This window comes from Plutella xylostella, chromosome 17 (genome assembly GCF_932276165.1).
Source record: "Plutella xylostella chromosome 17, ilPluXylo3.1, whole genome shotgun sequence".
NCBI lineage: Eukaryota > Metazoa > Arthropoda > Insecta > Lepidoptera > Plutellidae > Plutella > Plutella xylostella.
In genome coordinates this window covers 616,882-635,196 of record NC_063997.1, presented here as the reverse complement: position 1 = coordinate 635,196, position 18,315 = coordinate 616,882, and the positions used below count along the sequence as shown (strand labels likewise).

At 34.5% G+C, this 18,315-nt stretch overlaps 1 protein-coding gene across 1 annotated transcript in view; it reads right to left on the bottom strand.

Annotated features, from left to right (window-relative positions):
- LOC105398483 overlaps positions 1-18,315 on the bottom strand; it is a 103,375-nt gene that overhangs the window by 73,297 nt on the left and 11,763 nt on the right. Inside the window, exon 2 of the mRNA XM_038108980.2 lies at positions 3,499-3,559. The gene's annotated coding sequence lies outside the window, so the exon portion shown is untranslated. The remainder of the gene's footprint in view (positions 1-3,498; positions 3,560-18,315) is intronic.

Sequence of the window (18,315 nt, the reverse complement as noted above, 5' to 3'; positions counted from 1 at the left end):
AATTTATGATGTAGTGGAGGCTGTGATTTTTAACAGAAAACATCTCGATACGATAATATCACAAGGGCTAGGTGACATGGACAATGAAAAAAATACAATATTACATAGAAGCTTCTGATTTTCTTTTGTTTCGCATTTATAAGTTTTGTATTTATAGACGAGTAAAATTACCATTCCCTTTTTAGAACACCCTACACACTGACTGACAAGACCACCCATGTACTTGGCATACCGCAGACGAAATTTTGCAGATTTTCTAGTTCAATACTCATTTTACTAAATTTATGGCCTTCTTCATAGAGTTTAAATATATCATATTTATTCCCATTCTTATCCACAGGGTTCAATGTTTTGTTGTGAGCTTAGATTAACAATATCCAACAAAATGGTGTGTCAAATATGGTGTATTTTCTTGTTCTTTGTATTGTTTACTGACAAACCTCGTCTGTCACAGGTATTGTTTACTTACTAGGCGGTCCCAACCTTGTATGTAATCTAGGCTAAGCTTTAAACGAAATAAACGTTATTTATTTATTATTTAAACTATTCTACTAATTTGATTAATCACAGTCACAAATTCTTCTACCAAACTAATTCCAAATAAGACCATACACGTTAATGTTGTGAATGAAATAATTCTGGTAACTTACCCTACCTACCATACTATGTAGGTGGACGAGCATTACAGATATGCATTTATAACATGTAAAGCAAATGTTACAAAAAACATTCATCCTTTTAGTTCATCCATCAGCTGCAGGTGTAATCAAGAGTAAAAGTGTTTATTTCCTCACGTCATGTCATAATCCTAATCCTAACTAATATTATAAATGCGAAAGTAACTGTGTCTGTCTGTCTGTCTGTCTCTCTGTCTGTCTGTCTGTCTGTTACTCTTTCACGCAAAAACTACTGAACGGATTTGAATGAAATTTGGTACACATACGGTCTAGACCCTGGGAAAGAACATAGGCTACTTTTTAGCCCGGAATTCCCACGGGAAAACTTTTTAAGGCGAAGCGAAGCGCGCGGGAACAGCTAGTTGTTAATAAGTCACTTTTAATATGAACATTACCCTCGCAATATGCCACTTAAAATTCGTGATTCAAAATATTTCACTTTCACGCTAATGATTCGGCCGTCCTTTTTCGTACGGTTTTATATCCTCACGTGTACTTTAATTTTATCTTGGAATTCTATCTCATTGCTACTGTCTGAATTTTTGTCTGACTTTCAAAAGGAGGATAATATGTATTTTATTTTTGTATTTTTTGTTTACTACTTATTTTTAGCTCTGTTCTGTATATTAAAACATGTACTTTGTAATATTTTCGTTTTTTGTAATATTTATTTATGTTTAATGCAGCAGACTGTAAAATTTTGTCAGCAAATATTTTTTATTATTTACCAACTTAAGAAACACTGAAAATAGTTCATGGGAAATAATTTCCATTTGCACAGAAGATTTCAAACTCTTATGTTTTATAATCAAAGGTTCTACCGCCAAGTGGAAAATATTTAAATTCTTGTTATTTGTTACCTCACCTACCGTAAGCAATTTTCTCACACTTCCTGACAATAAAATAAAACCTATTTCGTAATAAAACTAGTCATAAACATAAACGATGTGCAGTCCTAGGCAAACCGACGCTTCAGTCAGAATCGCAATTACTTTGCACATAGCACGGACAGTATTTTACACATCTAATCATAGTACTTTCCATCATCTTTACGGCCTTCAATAAACCATTTCATTAATTGATTGCATTTGTATTATATAATATTATAGGGAGCTTTAACTTGACATATAATATAATAAACTGGATTTTCCCTCGAGCTTCAATTCTGTTTTAGAAGTTATAGACAGCTGGTTGCATAGGAGTCTCACCGTTTCTTTCGCTTATGACAATCCAAAAAAATACTTACTCCGTGACCATTTATCTCGTCATACGAAAGTGTAGAGTCGCTAAGCGTTGGATTTTATTTAAAAATAAACCAGTAGGTAATTTTAAGTTATAATATATGAAACGAGTCTCTAGTCGTAATGAGTTGTGTCGCGTGGCGCGTGTTGCCTAGCAACGGAAGCCACAGATTAATCTAATACTCACTCTGTTCTACCCCGCTGCGGGCCCTTTCGCTCTTTCAAACAGAAGGAAGAAACAGATTTGCATGAGAGACAAGTTTTTATTCACGGAATCTCGCTTTGCACGTCGTTTGACTGCATGCTTGCGTTTATTTGTGTTATTTTCTGTTCTATCTGTCACACTTGTCACAAGTAATTGTAACGACACTTGTCGGGACCAGCCTTTATCTTAGAAGACTTAATTGTGAGTTTCAGTCTATCTACTCGTATTATAGACGCATAATAATATGTTATATCTATATCTACCTGATATACCTACCAATAGTAGACTCTGCTTTATAAAATGTGTTTCAATATAAATTTGATAACATAGATAGATAATAAGTGTTTTTATTTATTTAAGTATATAAAGAGCCGGCGTGGATGAGAATGTTATAATAAAATAACAATTTAACAAACACCTTGGCTTAATGTGAATAAAGTAAAGCTAAATGTGTCATAAACATCTAAATAAGACATTGCAGATAGAATAGCTTATTATTATGTGTTCCATCGAGTGTGATAGTCCTCTGCACCACTCTTAACTCCTGAGTCGTAAGACTGAAATTGGTATGTTTAATTGTACAGGCGTTGCCATATAAATGTAAAGATTTAACTATCAATAAATATCACACTTTGTTAAGGACATGTTGTCACATGTACACATTAAACCTGGAATGCGTATTGCAACTAATAAAGAAATAAACTTTATATTACATGTGCGAATGTCAGCATTGTGTTTTATTTTAAAATATATTATTTAGTTGTTAAGAAAATATAGGACGTTATGCTCTTTTTGCGTTTGAAAAATATCATGGCATACTGTATGAATACACTGACTGGTATAAACAGGGGGGTTACTATATACTGACGGAAAACGAACGAACGAGAGCTGTCGTGCAATCGGTAGTTTAATTCAACGAGATAGAGTCGTGGCTCGTGTAGCAGTGCTTCGGAACTTCATCTTTCGTCTTAGTGAATGACCTCCCAGTCCTCAGTACATGCAGTCGTGAGTATAAAAGTCTTCAAAGTATCCTATCGAAAGCGATAACCACTTGGTGTGAGGGTTATGTGTTGGGTCTACGGTAAATGAGGCAAGCGTACACCTATCGCTATCGTACATATCGCATCAAACGGATTGTCATAAATGTATGGAGAAACGGCGTCGGCAATGCCGATGAAGTGGACGCACTTGTGTGAATTTCTACTGAATGAATGAATGAGCTGCTGCTGTTTCCTATACCAAGGATGCGATGGTTTTACGCTGATAAAACTTGGCGTTGTGTTTTTGCACAATATTTTCTTTTCTCCATTTCGTGACAGTGAATACCTAATAAGTATATCTAACAATAATAAACCTTAAATCAAACAGTACTTACATGCAGTCTGACACCAATCAGGAAAGGCCGCCCGCTACAGTTCCCACCTCCAAGCTGCGATCTGAAACAGATAACCAAAGCTTAACTACCGCACACACGACTGTTCAGAACATTGATCTACTGCGAAAACTGGAGAGAAACGGACTATTTTAGCACCTATTCATAAGGTTTTAAAGCTCTACGGGTCACGTTTTGCACGAGGTCCGCAATCAGATGAGATGGGAATTAAACTGAGCAGAACAACGCGGGTTTAGCATGTGATGTGATCCGGTCAGAGGAGCAAGGAGAGAGAACATAATGGATCTAATAACTCTTCTTTTCGGTATTCGTAGTCAAAGTCAAAGTCAAAGCATTTATTTGTAGTCGTCTCAATGATCAGAGGGATCTATGTAAACTGCCATACACATAGGCCCGGGTTCTATACCAGAGGGTCGATACGAATTCATGGCAAACACAAGAAATTACCTAATTCTTTTTATCAATTTGTATTTATACCTGGCAGGAAACAAACTTAAAAATAAAATTGATTTGATTGATTTGATTTCATTTACTTCACTTTATTTACTTCATTATATAATTTACTTCATTATATAATTTACATAACTTTTATAATATAGTTAGTTACACTACTCGTAAATTTTCTTCTATTTGTCACTGGAACTGTTTATGTTTATCAATAGTGTCAATATTGAAAGTATGTAACTAACATCGCAAGTAAATACATTTCCTTTAACTAAACCATTTTATCTGTTAATAATAGTAATCACTAATCACCGAATAAACAATTACTGTATTTCCTTTTCAAGTTGTCAGAATAATTACTTATTATGAATTACATGATTACAGCACAATTAATAATGAGTAGTATCGACATTCAAACAAAACATTTTGATGCGAACTTGACAGCACTTTCACTATCGACTGCCGAGAAATAAACAAACTGCGTTATTATCAACCAACCCGTAATACATAGCCCGCCGGCTCGCGACGATCCATTAACTGTTACGTGTTTGACACGCAATGGATGTCTGCTACACAGGAAATCCGTGTTCCTCTCAATACTGAAGTAATGTTTAAACATTAATCATTCTTGAACTGGCCATAATTTTAATGCACTTATTTTACTCGTTTAAGAAATTAACAAGTTGATCATTCTAGTCTAGTCTATACTTGAGATGAGTGATGTATCCGGGGCGACCTTGCGACTTGCTACTAATTATTCTTAAAATAGATGATGAATTACCTAATGCCTAATATTGAATCAGAAAGTTTACATGGTGCCGCATTATGAAATATGTAGTTTATTTTTATGACTATTTTCCTTCTATTTTTCTGACGAACGGTAAAGCTAAGAAGGTATTTATTGTAAATAATAATAAAATCGACAAAAATATGAACTCTTTTCGACGATAATTGAGTAGAATTGATGAACCAAGAATCATACTTTACCACACAATAATATAAAGCATTAAGTTTTCGCCATGTTATTTCAGAAAAATAAATTTCAGAATACTATGGCATGGTCTCAATCCTGGGTCGTGTCAGTTTCCAGAAAGGATATAAATTATGAAATTTGGTAAATAATACGTAGACTCTACGTTGTACGAAGCGCTAAGAATTATCTACAATTTGGCAAAATATTTATAAATTCTTATTCTTCTATATTCTATAGGTAGGTAAATAATATAATAAGTGGAGCCACGCGCTTTTGCCTACCCTAGTATTGGCATCAGCGGGTATCTATGCACGTACTGCATAGGTTACTCCATGCGTAGGCTATAAACCGCCGCCTGCGCAGATGTAGACACAGATAACGCCATGTTGTGTTCATAAGTTGTCCGCTATGCCACAGAGCAGAAATGGCCACGCTTTTTAAACACATAAAAAAGAGAATTCGAATTAGATAAGAGCAAATTAAAGTACAATCATGTTGTGCAGTTTAATGCTCACTTAGGCACTAATAAAATAAAAAAATAAAATACAAGACTAATCTGATACGGACAATGGATTACGATCAGAGTTTTTGGAATGTTTCCGTGAGCTAAGCGCTGGTCAAAGTAAATGGGAGATAGCATCGGTTGTTATAAAGTAATACAGATATACCTAATTGTTTTTCGCTTCGAGTAATATGTGTTACTGGGTGGATCGTGTTTGGTCTGGCGTCGCCTGAATGTCAATATGATTCCTTGCCAACAACAAAAAATCATTTAAATTATGTATCTTTGATGATACCATAGAGTTACATACTTCATCATAAATCAGTGCAGCGAGCACCGGATACTATTTTCGAATCTACACGAAGGATCACTTTTACCAAACGCTGAACGTATTTAAATAAAATTTTAAATACATTTTGTACTAACTGACAGACGTATGACAGGCTACTAAATACCTACGTTTAGCGTTTGGTGAAATTCCACCTAACATATGGAAAAAAACAAATGTCACTTTTGGAACTAACTTTGCCTTACATTTTGACAGTGACAGTTGACGATACGCAACGTTAACGGATGTTCGAAACTTGTGCTCGCGACTCTGTACGCGTATCTTCTACATTCCTTTTCGTTCACTATGTTTGATGATTCATAGTAGGTATTTAGATTTAGTCTTAGGCAATGTACCTGAAGAATCACTCTTACCTAGCCCTAACTCGTTGAACGAACGGATATACTTATACATAATATGCTTGTGTTACATGCTGTTCAGCTTTCAATAAAATAAAAATAAGTAAAATGATATGGTACCTACCTGTACACTTTAACGGTTTTTCTAGAGACATAGCTTTTATCTAGATCCGTGGGTAGTTAAAAATGCATCAAGAACCGTCTTAAGCCACTACATTTTACTTAAGCACTTTGAAAACATGCAGATTAGGATCTTCAAGATTAAATTTTAATTGCTTAAATGCATACCTATGTTATTACAATTTCAGTCTTACAGTATTTTTATCTCGTAATGAACAGGGCAACATGAACGCTATGTTACTCGTAAATAAAGACTGAATATCTTACACTACTGCAATAAAATAGTTCCAGTAACGTAGCATCAAATTAGGTAATCATAAACGGAAAAGGTTAGCTTAATGACGCCGCCTTCAATATTGAAGTACATTTAAAGATTTATTTAAAGATTATTTAACAGCGCATCAGAATATTATCAACCAAAAACGTAAATATTATTTTCAAACATGCTGGAAAAGCCTGAACTATGACGGCACTGGATAGACTACATCTGATAAGCTAAACATTCTATGATCTAATGAAACTTCGGCTTAACACTAAAGAACATTTAATTACCTTTAAGTAAGTTAAAACCTTTATGAACCACTGTACTCCAAACGGCCCGCAGCCCAGTGATGGCGATATGCCCAGTTCCTGGTTCTAATATCTGTGTAATGGCTACACCGACAAATATCTGCGTACTATCGATACCAACTTCATATATTAGGTATAACTTGTGCCTATATGTATATAATATAGTTAGTTTCCTTACTTGCTATAGTTATCGATCGTGTGGATGATAATGAAATTAAATTAGGACTTTTAACTTTTAAAAAGCAGCGGTTGCATAAATTTCAAGTCATTATTAGTTAGATGACACTACTCTAGATATTTATTTACTAATCTAACAAGATAATTATAATACTTCACTATTATACTCAGAAAATCATAATGGTCAGTAGCATTTATAAAAAAACTATGAATCGGATAGTTAGAAAATAATTAAGTCGCTAGACGATATCATATTTGTATTGACCGTTCATTATTAGCTTTTATGAAGCTATAATTAGAGGCTTCCTGATATCGTTATAAAATATAGGTAATAAAAGATATTTATTGTATTGCGTTTCCGTCTACTTTTTCGTTGCAAGCAGCGAACGAACTTGCTAATAGCATGTGAGTACAAAATATAAGCAGCAGTCGGAAAAAACTCAAATGATTCCGTTCAATAAAGTACGAGATGATTCACGTTTTTGCGACTGCTATATTATTGGACACGGCGAGCATGAGTGGCTTGTCGATGTCAACAGCAGCCTCATCTGCCGGAAAACCAACATCGTACTGGGCGGTCATTCTAGCTAACAAAAAACAAAGTATCGGAGCGCTCCTGCACTAGCCACCAGACAAGTCTTCTTCGTTAGTTTTGGTTTATACTAGAGTAGCCCTCCCGTTCCTGTCAGCTGTCCTGCACCAGCTAGATGCCTCACGTAATTGTGCCGATCAGTATCTACAATCTACACCCTTATTCCACTCCGTAACGAACTTTTTATCCAATTTACGCAGCCTATACATAACGGCAAATACGGAAATCGTTACAATTTAACAGCTTAACTTGCCAGCGAGAGCTTTAACAAGCTAAATATTTATTATATACTTTATAAACTCTTTTTAAAAATAGCAGGTGTGAGGTAATGTGGTGGCGGCGCGGAGAAATTTATCTTATGAGCCATTTGATACAGCGAGCTGTTAGCACCCTATTGCGTGCAGCGAGGCATTCCCAATGCGATATTCAACTTGCATTGTGGTAGATGGTGGGTAATTGATGCTGACACCACAATGAAGTGACGTGGTGTGAAAAAATCAACGATCTGTCAAATAAACTAGACAGACAGATATCGCGGATACGGCGCAGACGCGATCTTGTCGGTATCATGAATTCATGACGTTTATAGCTAGAGAACAATGTTGCAGCTCCGCAAAGATTTTATGCTTTTTGTTCGCGTTTATTGCTGTTATTTATTTATTGTTTTTGTGCGAGCTTTAACAAGATAGTTTAACTGCCGTGTCTCTTACGATGTATAATGTGCGCTATCAGATGTTCTCTCGGATGGTTAACGCCGTTATCGTGGTGTAATATCTAAATTAGCCTCATGTTTTGTGGTGGTTTTCAGTAGTTTACGATGCTTAACTAGCGCTGGGTTATTGCATGAAACAATTGATTCTAGAACAGTCAATGCATTAACATAGAATAATTACAGTAATGAAAACTGGATAGTAGAGTGGTCAATACATATTATACTAACTAGTTCTGATATTATTTGATGTAAACAAAAAAGATATTGCAAGCTTTCGGTGAAAAATATAGTAATGGTGATAAAGTAGAAACATCTGACCGTAATTAGAAGTTTTTGCAAAAAATGCTGTAACACGCACACACTTACCTAAGTAAATTAAGAATTCAAATCGAACTACCGCTACGCACATAAAATTATAATAGAAATATTCTTCAAAATATTTGCCTGCTTCACACAGGACGCACCACGGATTATAATTTCAAATGAGATGTTACGAGTAAGGATGAGGTAAGCACTAGAATAGTCCGAATTCGTCAAATGTCATGTCAGAGATGTCTGAGTAACGAGAGCGCTAGTTCTGCGCCTGGACATTCCTGCGCGCGCGCCGGTTCTCGTCATCGCTTGAATTGAATAGCGCTTGCCCTTTGATTTAAATTATTGGCTTTGCAATTAGTCGATGTATGCGGGTTACTAACGGCTATATAGAGTATATACTTTTATATACACATACATTCGCGGGCAGTGAAAAAGTTACATGCAGAATTTTTTTAATTACAACTTCAAATGCCCTCTTTTAGACTCTCAATACTATAATCATGTAAGCACTATAAAAAGTTACAGCCTCATAAAATTAGAGTAGACTTAGTTTTATTCTACTCAGCACATGGATCGTAAACTAAGGAAATGTGATGATTGATAATATATACGATGATGATGATAATATGTTTCACAATATAATTATTTATAAGCTCATAAAGGATGGACTTAGAGGAGTGGAAACGGTTGTAAACTACTGTAAATGTAAATGCATTCCTATAACAGAAATTACGAGGCGAAAATGATAAAATTTTCTACTTCTGATAATTTCTAACTACAGACATACATTATTAAATTTATTCATAAATAAACCAATCGTATTTTATAATGCTACTAAAGATATACGGCTGTGTTCAATTTGCAAAATTATGACGCAAACATTCTAACCTCAGCAGTAAGCAGTTTTCTATTTCGAAATCTATTTATTCTTATTCGACATTATCTCAATACTTCATATCATATCTTGTGAGTTACCAAAAATTACACTGCTTAATGTAAATAGACTTAAAATCACCCTCTACATTTATGATAAACTACCGTTTTTTGTTAAACCAAGTGAAAGAGTGGCTCACAAATATTATTCTACTATTTTACCAAAGCACAACTCTAAACAATCAACTGTCAACCAAATAATAGTGAAATACCCTCAAGTCAAGAGCAAACAGTTTTTAGTACCTACTTGTTTCAAGTGGCTTTTTATGAATATTGCATTTATTTTTTTATGTACCTATAAGTCAGATTCATAAATGTGATTACCGGAATAGTTTAGTTGGGTCGTTGATCTTTGTACTTGTATGATAAAATTTACCCAACAGAATAGCCATATAGCAACTGATCTAACGTTATTATTCAAAAGTTGACTAATAATAAATTTACTTATATTGCACACTGCACAAGTATTGGTGATTAGGGAATATAAATTAATCAAAGGCGGTCACGGTCGCGTTATAGATGATGGGTCCAGATGGTCAGTGACATTAGCAAGGTTGCGGGGAAACTCTGGACAAGGGCGGCATCAAGCAATCACTCTCTAAATTGAAAAATAAACGAACACACATAAACAACAATAATTGTCACGAAATCGGCACTTTTAATACAACGGGATAGGGTTGTGGTTAGCGCAGCGCTCTGAAGATTCGGAAAAGCAAAGGTTTAAAGACGTTTAAGTAAAAAAAACTTGGCGTGCACAAAGTGTTAAAACAATGCTGATGATGATATTTAAATTTAATTATAAATGCATTGCTTGCATTGTTTCATCTCTAGGCTTATAGAGAGGTAATTCCCGGATTAAAAAAAAAAACAAATTCATTGGGGTTTTACCTAACTGCGTCAAAAAGAGGTTCATTCACCGATGTCCAACATCTCAAACAGCAATTAAAGTGCAGACAAAGTAGTGTCTGTGACAATATAACCCACTTGATCACATATAAACAAGAGATAAACCGTTATAGTCTACAAAAACTATTAAAAAAAACTTTATCGATTGCTCGCCAGGTTCTGCAAGAGTGAATGAATCATTCATAAGATTGAACTTTGTGACTCTTTGCCGGGTATTACTTAGTAGCGTTATGATGTTATTGAATTGAAATGATCAAATAATATAGTTTTTAAGTAAAGAAAATCATCATCATCAGCCAATAATCATCCACTGCTGGACATAGGCCTCCCAAGGAGCACCACAACACTCGGTCCTCGGCCTTCCTCATCCAACCACTACCCGCCACCCGCCTAAGGTCGTCAGTCCAGCGGGCAGGAGGGCGTCCCACGCTTCGTTTGCCTGTTCGTGGTCTCCACTCGAGAACTCGTCTACTCCAACGGTTATCGGTAAAGAAAATAATCACAGAAATTGCAAACTTCATCGGAAAAACAAATCAAAAAAAAAATACAAATTTTAATTCATAGTTATATTTTTTAAATAATCTCCGTTTGAAAAGGGCCCTTACCAATTATTTAGTATTAATACATAGGTACGTACAACTTACTAAAATCTCAGGATCAAGAAATGTAGCTAAATAAAATAAAATAGGTACCTTAATTTGAACGTTTACAAAGTAAATGTGTAGAACTTGAATTTCCTGCATCTGCGTTGAACTCTTTTGTATGGCACTGACAATGAGCGTCTCACAAATTTTAAATTAATATATATTTAAATAACTAATAAATACTTAAAGCTTTTTTTTTATTTTATTCATTTAATAGTTTACATTATTGTTCTATTAAATAATGTGACTTAATCTAGGCTATTTACTAGGAAGGTAGGAAATATACATCTTTATAACTCTCTCTCTCCCTCTCTCTCAGCCTTCTGTAGTCCACTGTTGGACATAGGCCTCTCCTAACGATCGGCACCCCAAACGGTCACCCGCCATCTGCATCCAGCGGCTTCCCGCTACCTTCCGCAGATCATCAGACCAACGGGTTGGGGGGCGACCGACACGCCGTTTGCCGACACGGGGTCTCCACTCCACAACCTTCGTACTCCAGCGGTCGTCGGCTCTGCGGGCTACGTGGCCAGCCCATTGCCACTTCAGCGTGCTAATCCTTTTGGCTATGTCGGTAACTTTAGTTCTCCGGTAACTTTAGATCTTTATAACTATTAGGTTCTATCTGCAAATGTAATAAAGATTAATTAATGATGATTCGGCCGCGTATCAAAATTTCTCATTATCCAATCCAATCTAATCTAGGGCCTTTTCTTATTGCAGAGTATTAGCACCCTCATAACAAGTTCATTATGCAGTAATTTAACAACCTGGATAATGGTTTTCTCGTGCTTATAAAACAACGCCAAGTCTTAAATCGCATTCCAAAAACTCAGAATAATTGATATTTTCCTTAAGCTTAATTGAAAACTCGGAACAATGATATCTTCGTGATTTTCTTTGTAGACTGCCGTTCCTGGCGTTATTTGGTATTTGCAATACCACTGTTGATAATCGCGTGATTTGGCTTGGCAATGAACATAAGTTTTTTTTTATTTATTAGGTAGGTTTTATTTTATTTACTATATAATATATAATCGTAGTCGCTTGGCAAGAACGTGCAAGACTTTATGTGTAAAGACATAAGTATAAGTACTTAAAATTTTATCTTAATCCACTATAATGAACGCTAAGAATCCAAATGGCTTTTCACGCATTTCTATAAAAGAAGATATGTTTACGCATTCAATTGCTTGTTAGAAATTTAATTAGAGCAATCTAGAATTTTACACGTACACACTAAGAACTGTCTAGTCTTATACAGGATGTCTTATTTACCAGTAAAATTTAAACAGCTTAAATGGAACAAACAGTAGTACAGTGTTAAATTCCGTGTTTTGTGATACGCACACGTAGGTATTATGGCTATGGCCCACCACATAGGGCTAAATGCGGAAACTCTATATGCTGGAATAAGTGTATAGGTTTTGTTAAAACCAGTATATCTCAAATTATTATACATATTGTGACGATCATATTATTATTATAAATTTATGAATGGCGTAGACGACCGAATGGCGTAGTGGTTAGTGAACCTGACTACTGAGCCGATGGTCCCGGGTTCGATTCCCGGCTGGGGCAGATATTTGTTTAAACACAGATATTTGTTCTCGGGTCTTGGATGTGCCCGTAAAATGGCAATAGGCCCGCCCCCTATTACATTGGGACTAACATAACACTCTGGCGAAAAGTGGGTGCAGCAATGCACCTCTGCCTACCCCGCAAGGGAGTACATTAGTACAAGGCGTGAGTGCGTGTGTGTTTATTTATGAATGCTAATCGTCGTTTGTTTTACTATCGTCCTGTTTCTTTGAACACACTGTAGTTATTTTATTGACATTCCCACACGTGTTGTGTTGTGCTGCTGACGTCGCCGTTTGACATTCTTCAAAGAGTTGTGTCTAGTTTAGTCAGTCAGTGATGTTGATTCTGAAGGCACAAAATTTTATTTTAGCCATGTCAAAATAAAAAAATTGCCAGTGGTTTTTTTAATAAGTAAAGTTTAATTTCAGATAAAAAATTCAAAATTTGTCAACAACAAATAGAGATGGTCCTTTCAGAATCAACATCAGTGTAAGGTTTAGGGTCTCAGCACATATACGCGTAACGTAAAGGGATCGCCTTCTTTACTTCCATCAACCTGGCGTTTGCAAGCTCGCGTTCTACTGGTTGACAGAAGAAAAAAAGGCGATCCCTTTAAGTTACGCTTATATGTGTGGTGACCTTTATAAGCTCCGTTCCCAGTTGGCAAACTGTTTGCCGCCGACTGAGTGAGCTGCTACTGAAGACATAGCCTTAGGTGACATACTTAAGAAGAACCACATCAGGAGTAGGTATTTGAAATCGATGACCAGGAGTATTTGAAATCGATGACCAACTATGAATATAGGTACTTATGAAAGTAGAGGAACCGAAAGAAACACACTGGCAGACGACTTTAAAGGCGAGTGGTTGTGACTTAACCGCTTTGTTTATGATATTGTATACAAACAGATACAATATTATCCTTGTTTCTACACACACACATGAACATAACTTATATACTACTTAACACATAATGTACATAAATTTGAACGCTGTCACGAAGGAAAGAGACTATGATGACATGGCTCCAACACCTATTGTTAACAAAAACACCCATTTAGAACAGAAAAAAACTCTTCCTCACATATTCATAAGCAGCTTAACATAATCATGAATGAGGGAAGTGTCTGCTCACTTATTTATTGAGCAGGTCGGTACAACGACTGAAATAGATACACTTACGAAAAATGAAAAAGTTTCAAAGATACCACCAAATTACAACTAAACTGAAAAGACTATTGAAGTATATTCAACAGCGGATCAGAATGTTACCTACTAAAAACGTAAATAATTTCATCAAATTCTAAATTGAAAATGTTTTAAAAAAAATTGTATCTTAAGGTGTCGACATTTTGTATTTTTTTAATTGCTCGTGAGTGTACTTTGGTTTTTCGTAATCAAATGGATTATAAAACTTACCAAATAATTAATTAACTTAACAGTAACAAGAAAAACTACATAATTTGTCCCTATAAGGAAAAGATCTGAGCGAAATTGAGGAGAAAGCCGCACATACGTAATTAATTGATTTATTTACGTACATTGGGGTACTCCCTTAATAAAACACTATAAGACCGATATAACTCTTAAGCCCTGCACCGTAAGATTTGTAATCCAACACGAGTTGCTAAGCCACAAACGTACCTACTTCATAGCACGTGTTAGAAGTTGAAAATAATCGGGCTCGTTGAAAATGGTTTATTACTTCCACAAGTATTAAAAAAGCCATACAAATGCGTATTTAATGCGCAGCGTAGTGGCAGAGGTATTAATAATTGTGGGATTATATTAGTTAGCATAAATAAGGTTTATTTATTTGGAGTAGTGTGATAGTAATAGTGGCTTGTTGTAGCCTCGGGCGGCTCTAGACGGCTTCCGTGACTCGAGTGTGCTTGATGTGGCATGACTCGAGGTGAGCTGGGCGTCTCTTGACTGCACTGGACGTGTTATAACGGCATTCGCGTTTCACTGTGATAACTTATCATAATAGAAAAGAAGCCTTGCACTTTAGGTTTAAGTTGATCTAAGCCTTGCACTAAGGCTAACCCTTGTCGGGAAACGTAATGTCGATGTAAATTTATATTAAATTCACAGTATTGTATAATAAATCAAAACACGAAATTTCCTAAAATACTTTTTATTAATATTTACCCAGAATATAGACTTTGTGTCCAAAAACTATTAAAAGGAAACTATTGCAACACTCTGTTCAAGGAATATAATGTAATAAGTCCCGAGTCCTTTCATGCAGTGCTTATTTATACTAATTAATAATTAAGATTTAAATTGTTCATAGAAGCTTGAACGAAGCGATTAAATGCACAATGCACATATCGTTTCTGATATCGACAAAGGTTACTTTGTAACAACTTTGTAACTCAGTTGAAACATAAGAATCGCAGTCAAGCGAGTGAGCATCGCCAACGACAGTACACATTCTTGTGGGTTCGTGTTCATCGATGTCAGTTCGGTTATTCTACGTATACAGGATGAAACTTATTTTTTTTATAGTTTTTTTTCTTACTGCTGGGCAAAGGGCTCTCTATTTATCTTCCACGCTCTTCGATGATGTGTAATCTATATCAAATCCCATAAAAATATACCCAAATTTTATTATTTATTTTCTCTAATAGAACTATCTTGAAAATTACTTATTACACAAAAACTGGAATCAGAAAGAGAAACGATTGATTACACAATAATTAATAACACTTAGTATTACACTTCAACACCTCGAGACGAAAATAGCCGTATGAATTACACGGTAGTTAAAAATTATACGTGCGATTGAGTTTTGGTGTAATTTTTGTACATATTCATAACACATCATCATGAATAAGAGAGAGTTAAATAACTAGTTATTACTCCATACCGCGAATGTTACATCATATTTTATTGTGATAATTATGCTGCCTTATATTTTTATTAAGTACACATAGTTATAGATATTTATTTTAATCAACCTGTATTTAAGGTATAATAATTCGTTGTCAATGATTATTGGCAAGTAACGTAGTAGCAAATTGTAAAGAATTATTATGATTGAAATGATGGGAAATAGTATAATTTGTTGCACAATCTATTAAAAACGACTCAAAAGTAACGTGGTATTTTTTATCATTATTTAACTACACTCAAGGGCAATGAAAAAGTTCCACTAACAAAATACCAACACCAAACGACCCCATCTTTTTCTAACATTTAATTTAAAATTTGAACAAAATATTACCATTTTTAGTTGTCAATATCCTGACTCTGTTAAATATACTTCAATACATTTAAAAAGTAAAGCACCAGTTTCATATAAATTTTGGTAAAATTTATTTATTACTTAGGTATTGTTATTATGTTTAAAAAAGATTTTGTACATTTTACCTATTTATTTTAGGTAAATATTTTCCTTGGGTATAAATATTGTAGTACATGAACAATACAAATAATTATAAAGCCCCGTAAAATAAGTAAAAGTGCTATAAAGTCGAATTGGATAGATAAGTATACTATAATGTATAAGTATAGTTTAATGTATAAAACTTATGTTGTAAAGTGTTTACACTGAACGTTCAGTCAATAAATAAATAAATATTATCTGTTAACATGCCCCTGTAAAACAGTTGTAAGATATATTACACTTAATGCATAGAAAATAATAAAGATTTTATGTATCTATTGGTTTGATTACATATATGAACAATTTAAAGAAGGATTTTTTCCACAATCAGATTATGTACATGGCTGAAATCTTCTAACTTTCCGCGATCTTCAATGCATTCATGTAATTTATAAACTCAATTTTTAAATCCTAACTTAAAATTCCATTCCATCTATTGTATTGATGACATATTCTTTCGATATAAAAAAATGTACCACTTGCTATTTTGACGGCATGCTATACTTATAAAACAAACCATCTCTTAACGCCCAATTTTGATTATAATAGCGCCATAAATATTACACCTAACAAGACACTTTACCTATAACAGTTAAGATTAATGGTCCTTATGCAAAATCCATTTAAATTTATTATTATAACACTACTGTTTACGTTCAGCCGTTTTAAGTCTTTTTGCACTTAATTATGTTTGCAAATTACTGACGGGGCACTTTTGTTGACTCTTACTTTCATTTTTAATTGGTCGGTTTATGCGCAGGCGCCGGCTGCCTAAATGGTTCTTATTTATTTCCATATGTAATAAGGCTACTTGCAAGAAAGTTTCAGACAGATTTAATTATTTCATTAACTACTTAGGAAGAAATTCATGCTGGTATTAACTTTGTACTGCTACAACTTTCGCTTTCAGTGTGCAATTATTATTTTATACCTACTTTGTTTTAAGTAAGTACCTCCCTCTACCTACCACATTCATAGAAATTACTTTCAATCGGCAAGAAATTTACAAAGCTTACAAGAAGGGTCGACAAATTGTGTATTCTCATATTTAACTTTTCTAACCTAAGTTCTATTAATATAATGATAGAACTTGAAAATCTAGCAATAAACATTAATCATATGAATTAAATCAGGATTTCATATTTATTGACGTGAGAATCATAAAAAAAATATCTAAAATTAAGATCAAAAGAAATCAATTATTTTTATTACTTACTGTTAATTTATTACTAAACACATAACAATTTGTAGAGTCGTAAACAATATCTTATAAAAAACAGGTCTTTGTTTAATTCTACAACTAGGTATTTATGTAGGAATTAAATAAAAGCGCAAACTTCCAATTAACAGATAGTTTATCAAGATGAAGATAAATTATAAGAACCAGTTGAATAAAATTATTTTATGTAGTCACTATTTTCAGTTTATGGTGTTAAAAACCCTGATAGTGTTTGTTCCTTTGTAGTTTGAATCCTATGCGTGTGTAATGTAAAGGGCATTCATCCCTCACCCAGTGATCTTGTCAGAGTAAACCCTAGAGACAGGATAACTAAATGCCAAAGTAATAATTGTATGTAAAGTTAATGCGACAAGGTTGTGCGACATCCGTTTGACGGGACATCCATTATGGGCATCGGTTTCAATATTCAACCCATCAGTTCATGTTCTTAGCAGCTGTACTCGTAGCTTCAACTTGAGTACATTATGGAATATAATATTGATTGGATTTTGAAAATATGTACTTTAACTTTTATTTTGTATAGTCTTTTATATTATCCGCTGAAAATAAAATTAGTGATTATGTAGGGTTTAGTGGTATCTCAGACCGGGTTTTTAAAGCTAGGTTAGGACTCTCGGACATTTCATAATTAGCGAAGTATTCTTTTTACAGTTGTAACCCTTTCCCATTCTGAAAAATATCAAAATACGAACACTTCATAAGACAATTTAACCAATAAGTTCGCAGCATAAACAACAGGATGACCTTACGGAACGAATTAAACAAGACAAAGCAAAATAAACACGAGTAAAAACTACCGGCGGATCAGAATGCCCGCAAATGCTACCTCAAGGGCATTCCAACGCATAGCTAATTGGAATAAAATGCATTTTTCTACCAACGCTGATCGTTTAAAACAGCAAAACCTATCCACAAACAATATCCTCTATAGCCTGGCCATAAAGGCTCAGTTTCCTGGGGATAAGTATCTCAGTAAATTGGCTTTAGATGCTGCGTCTGTCAATAATAG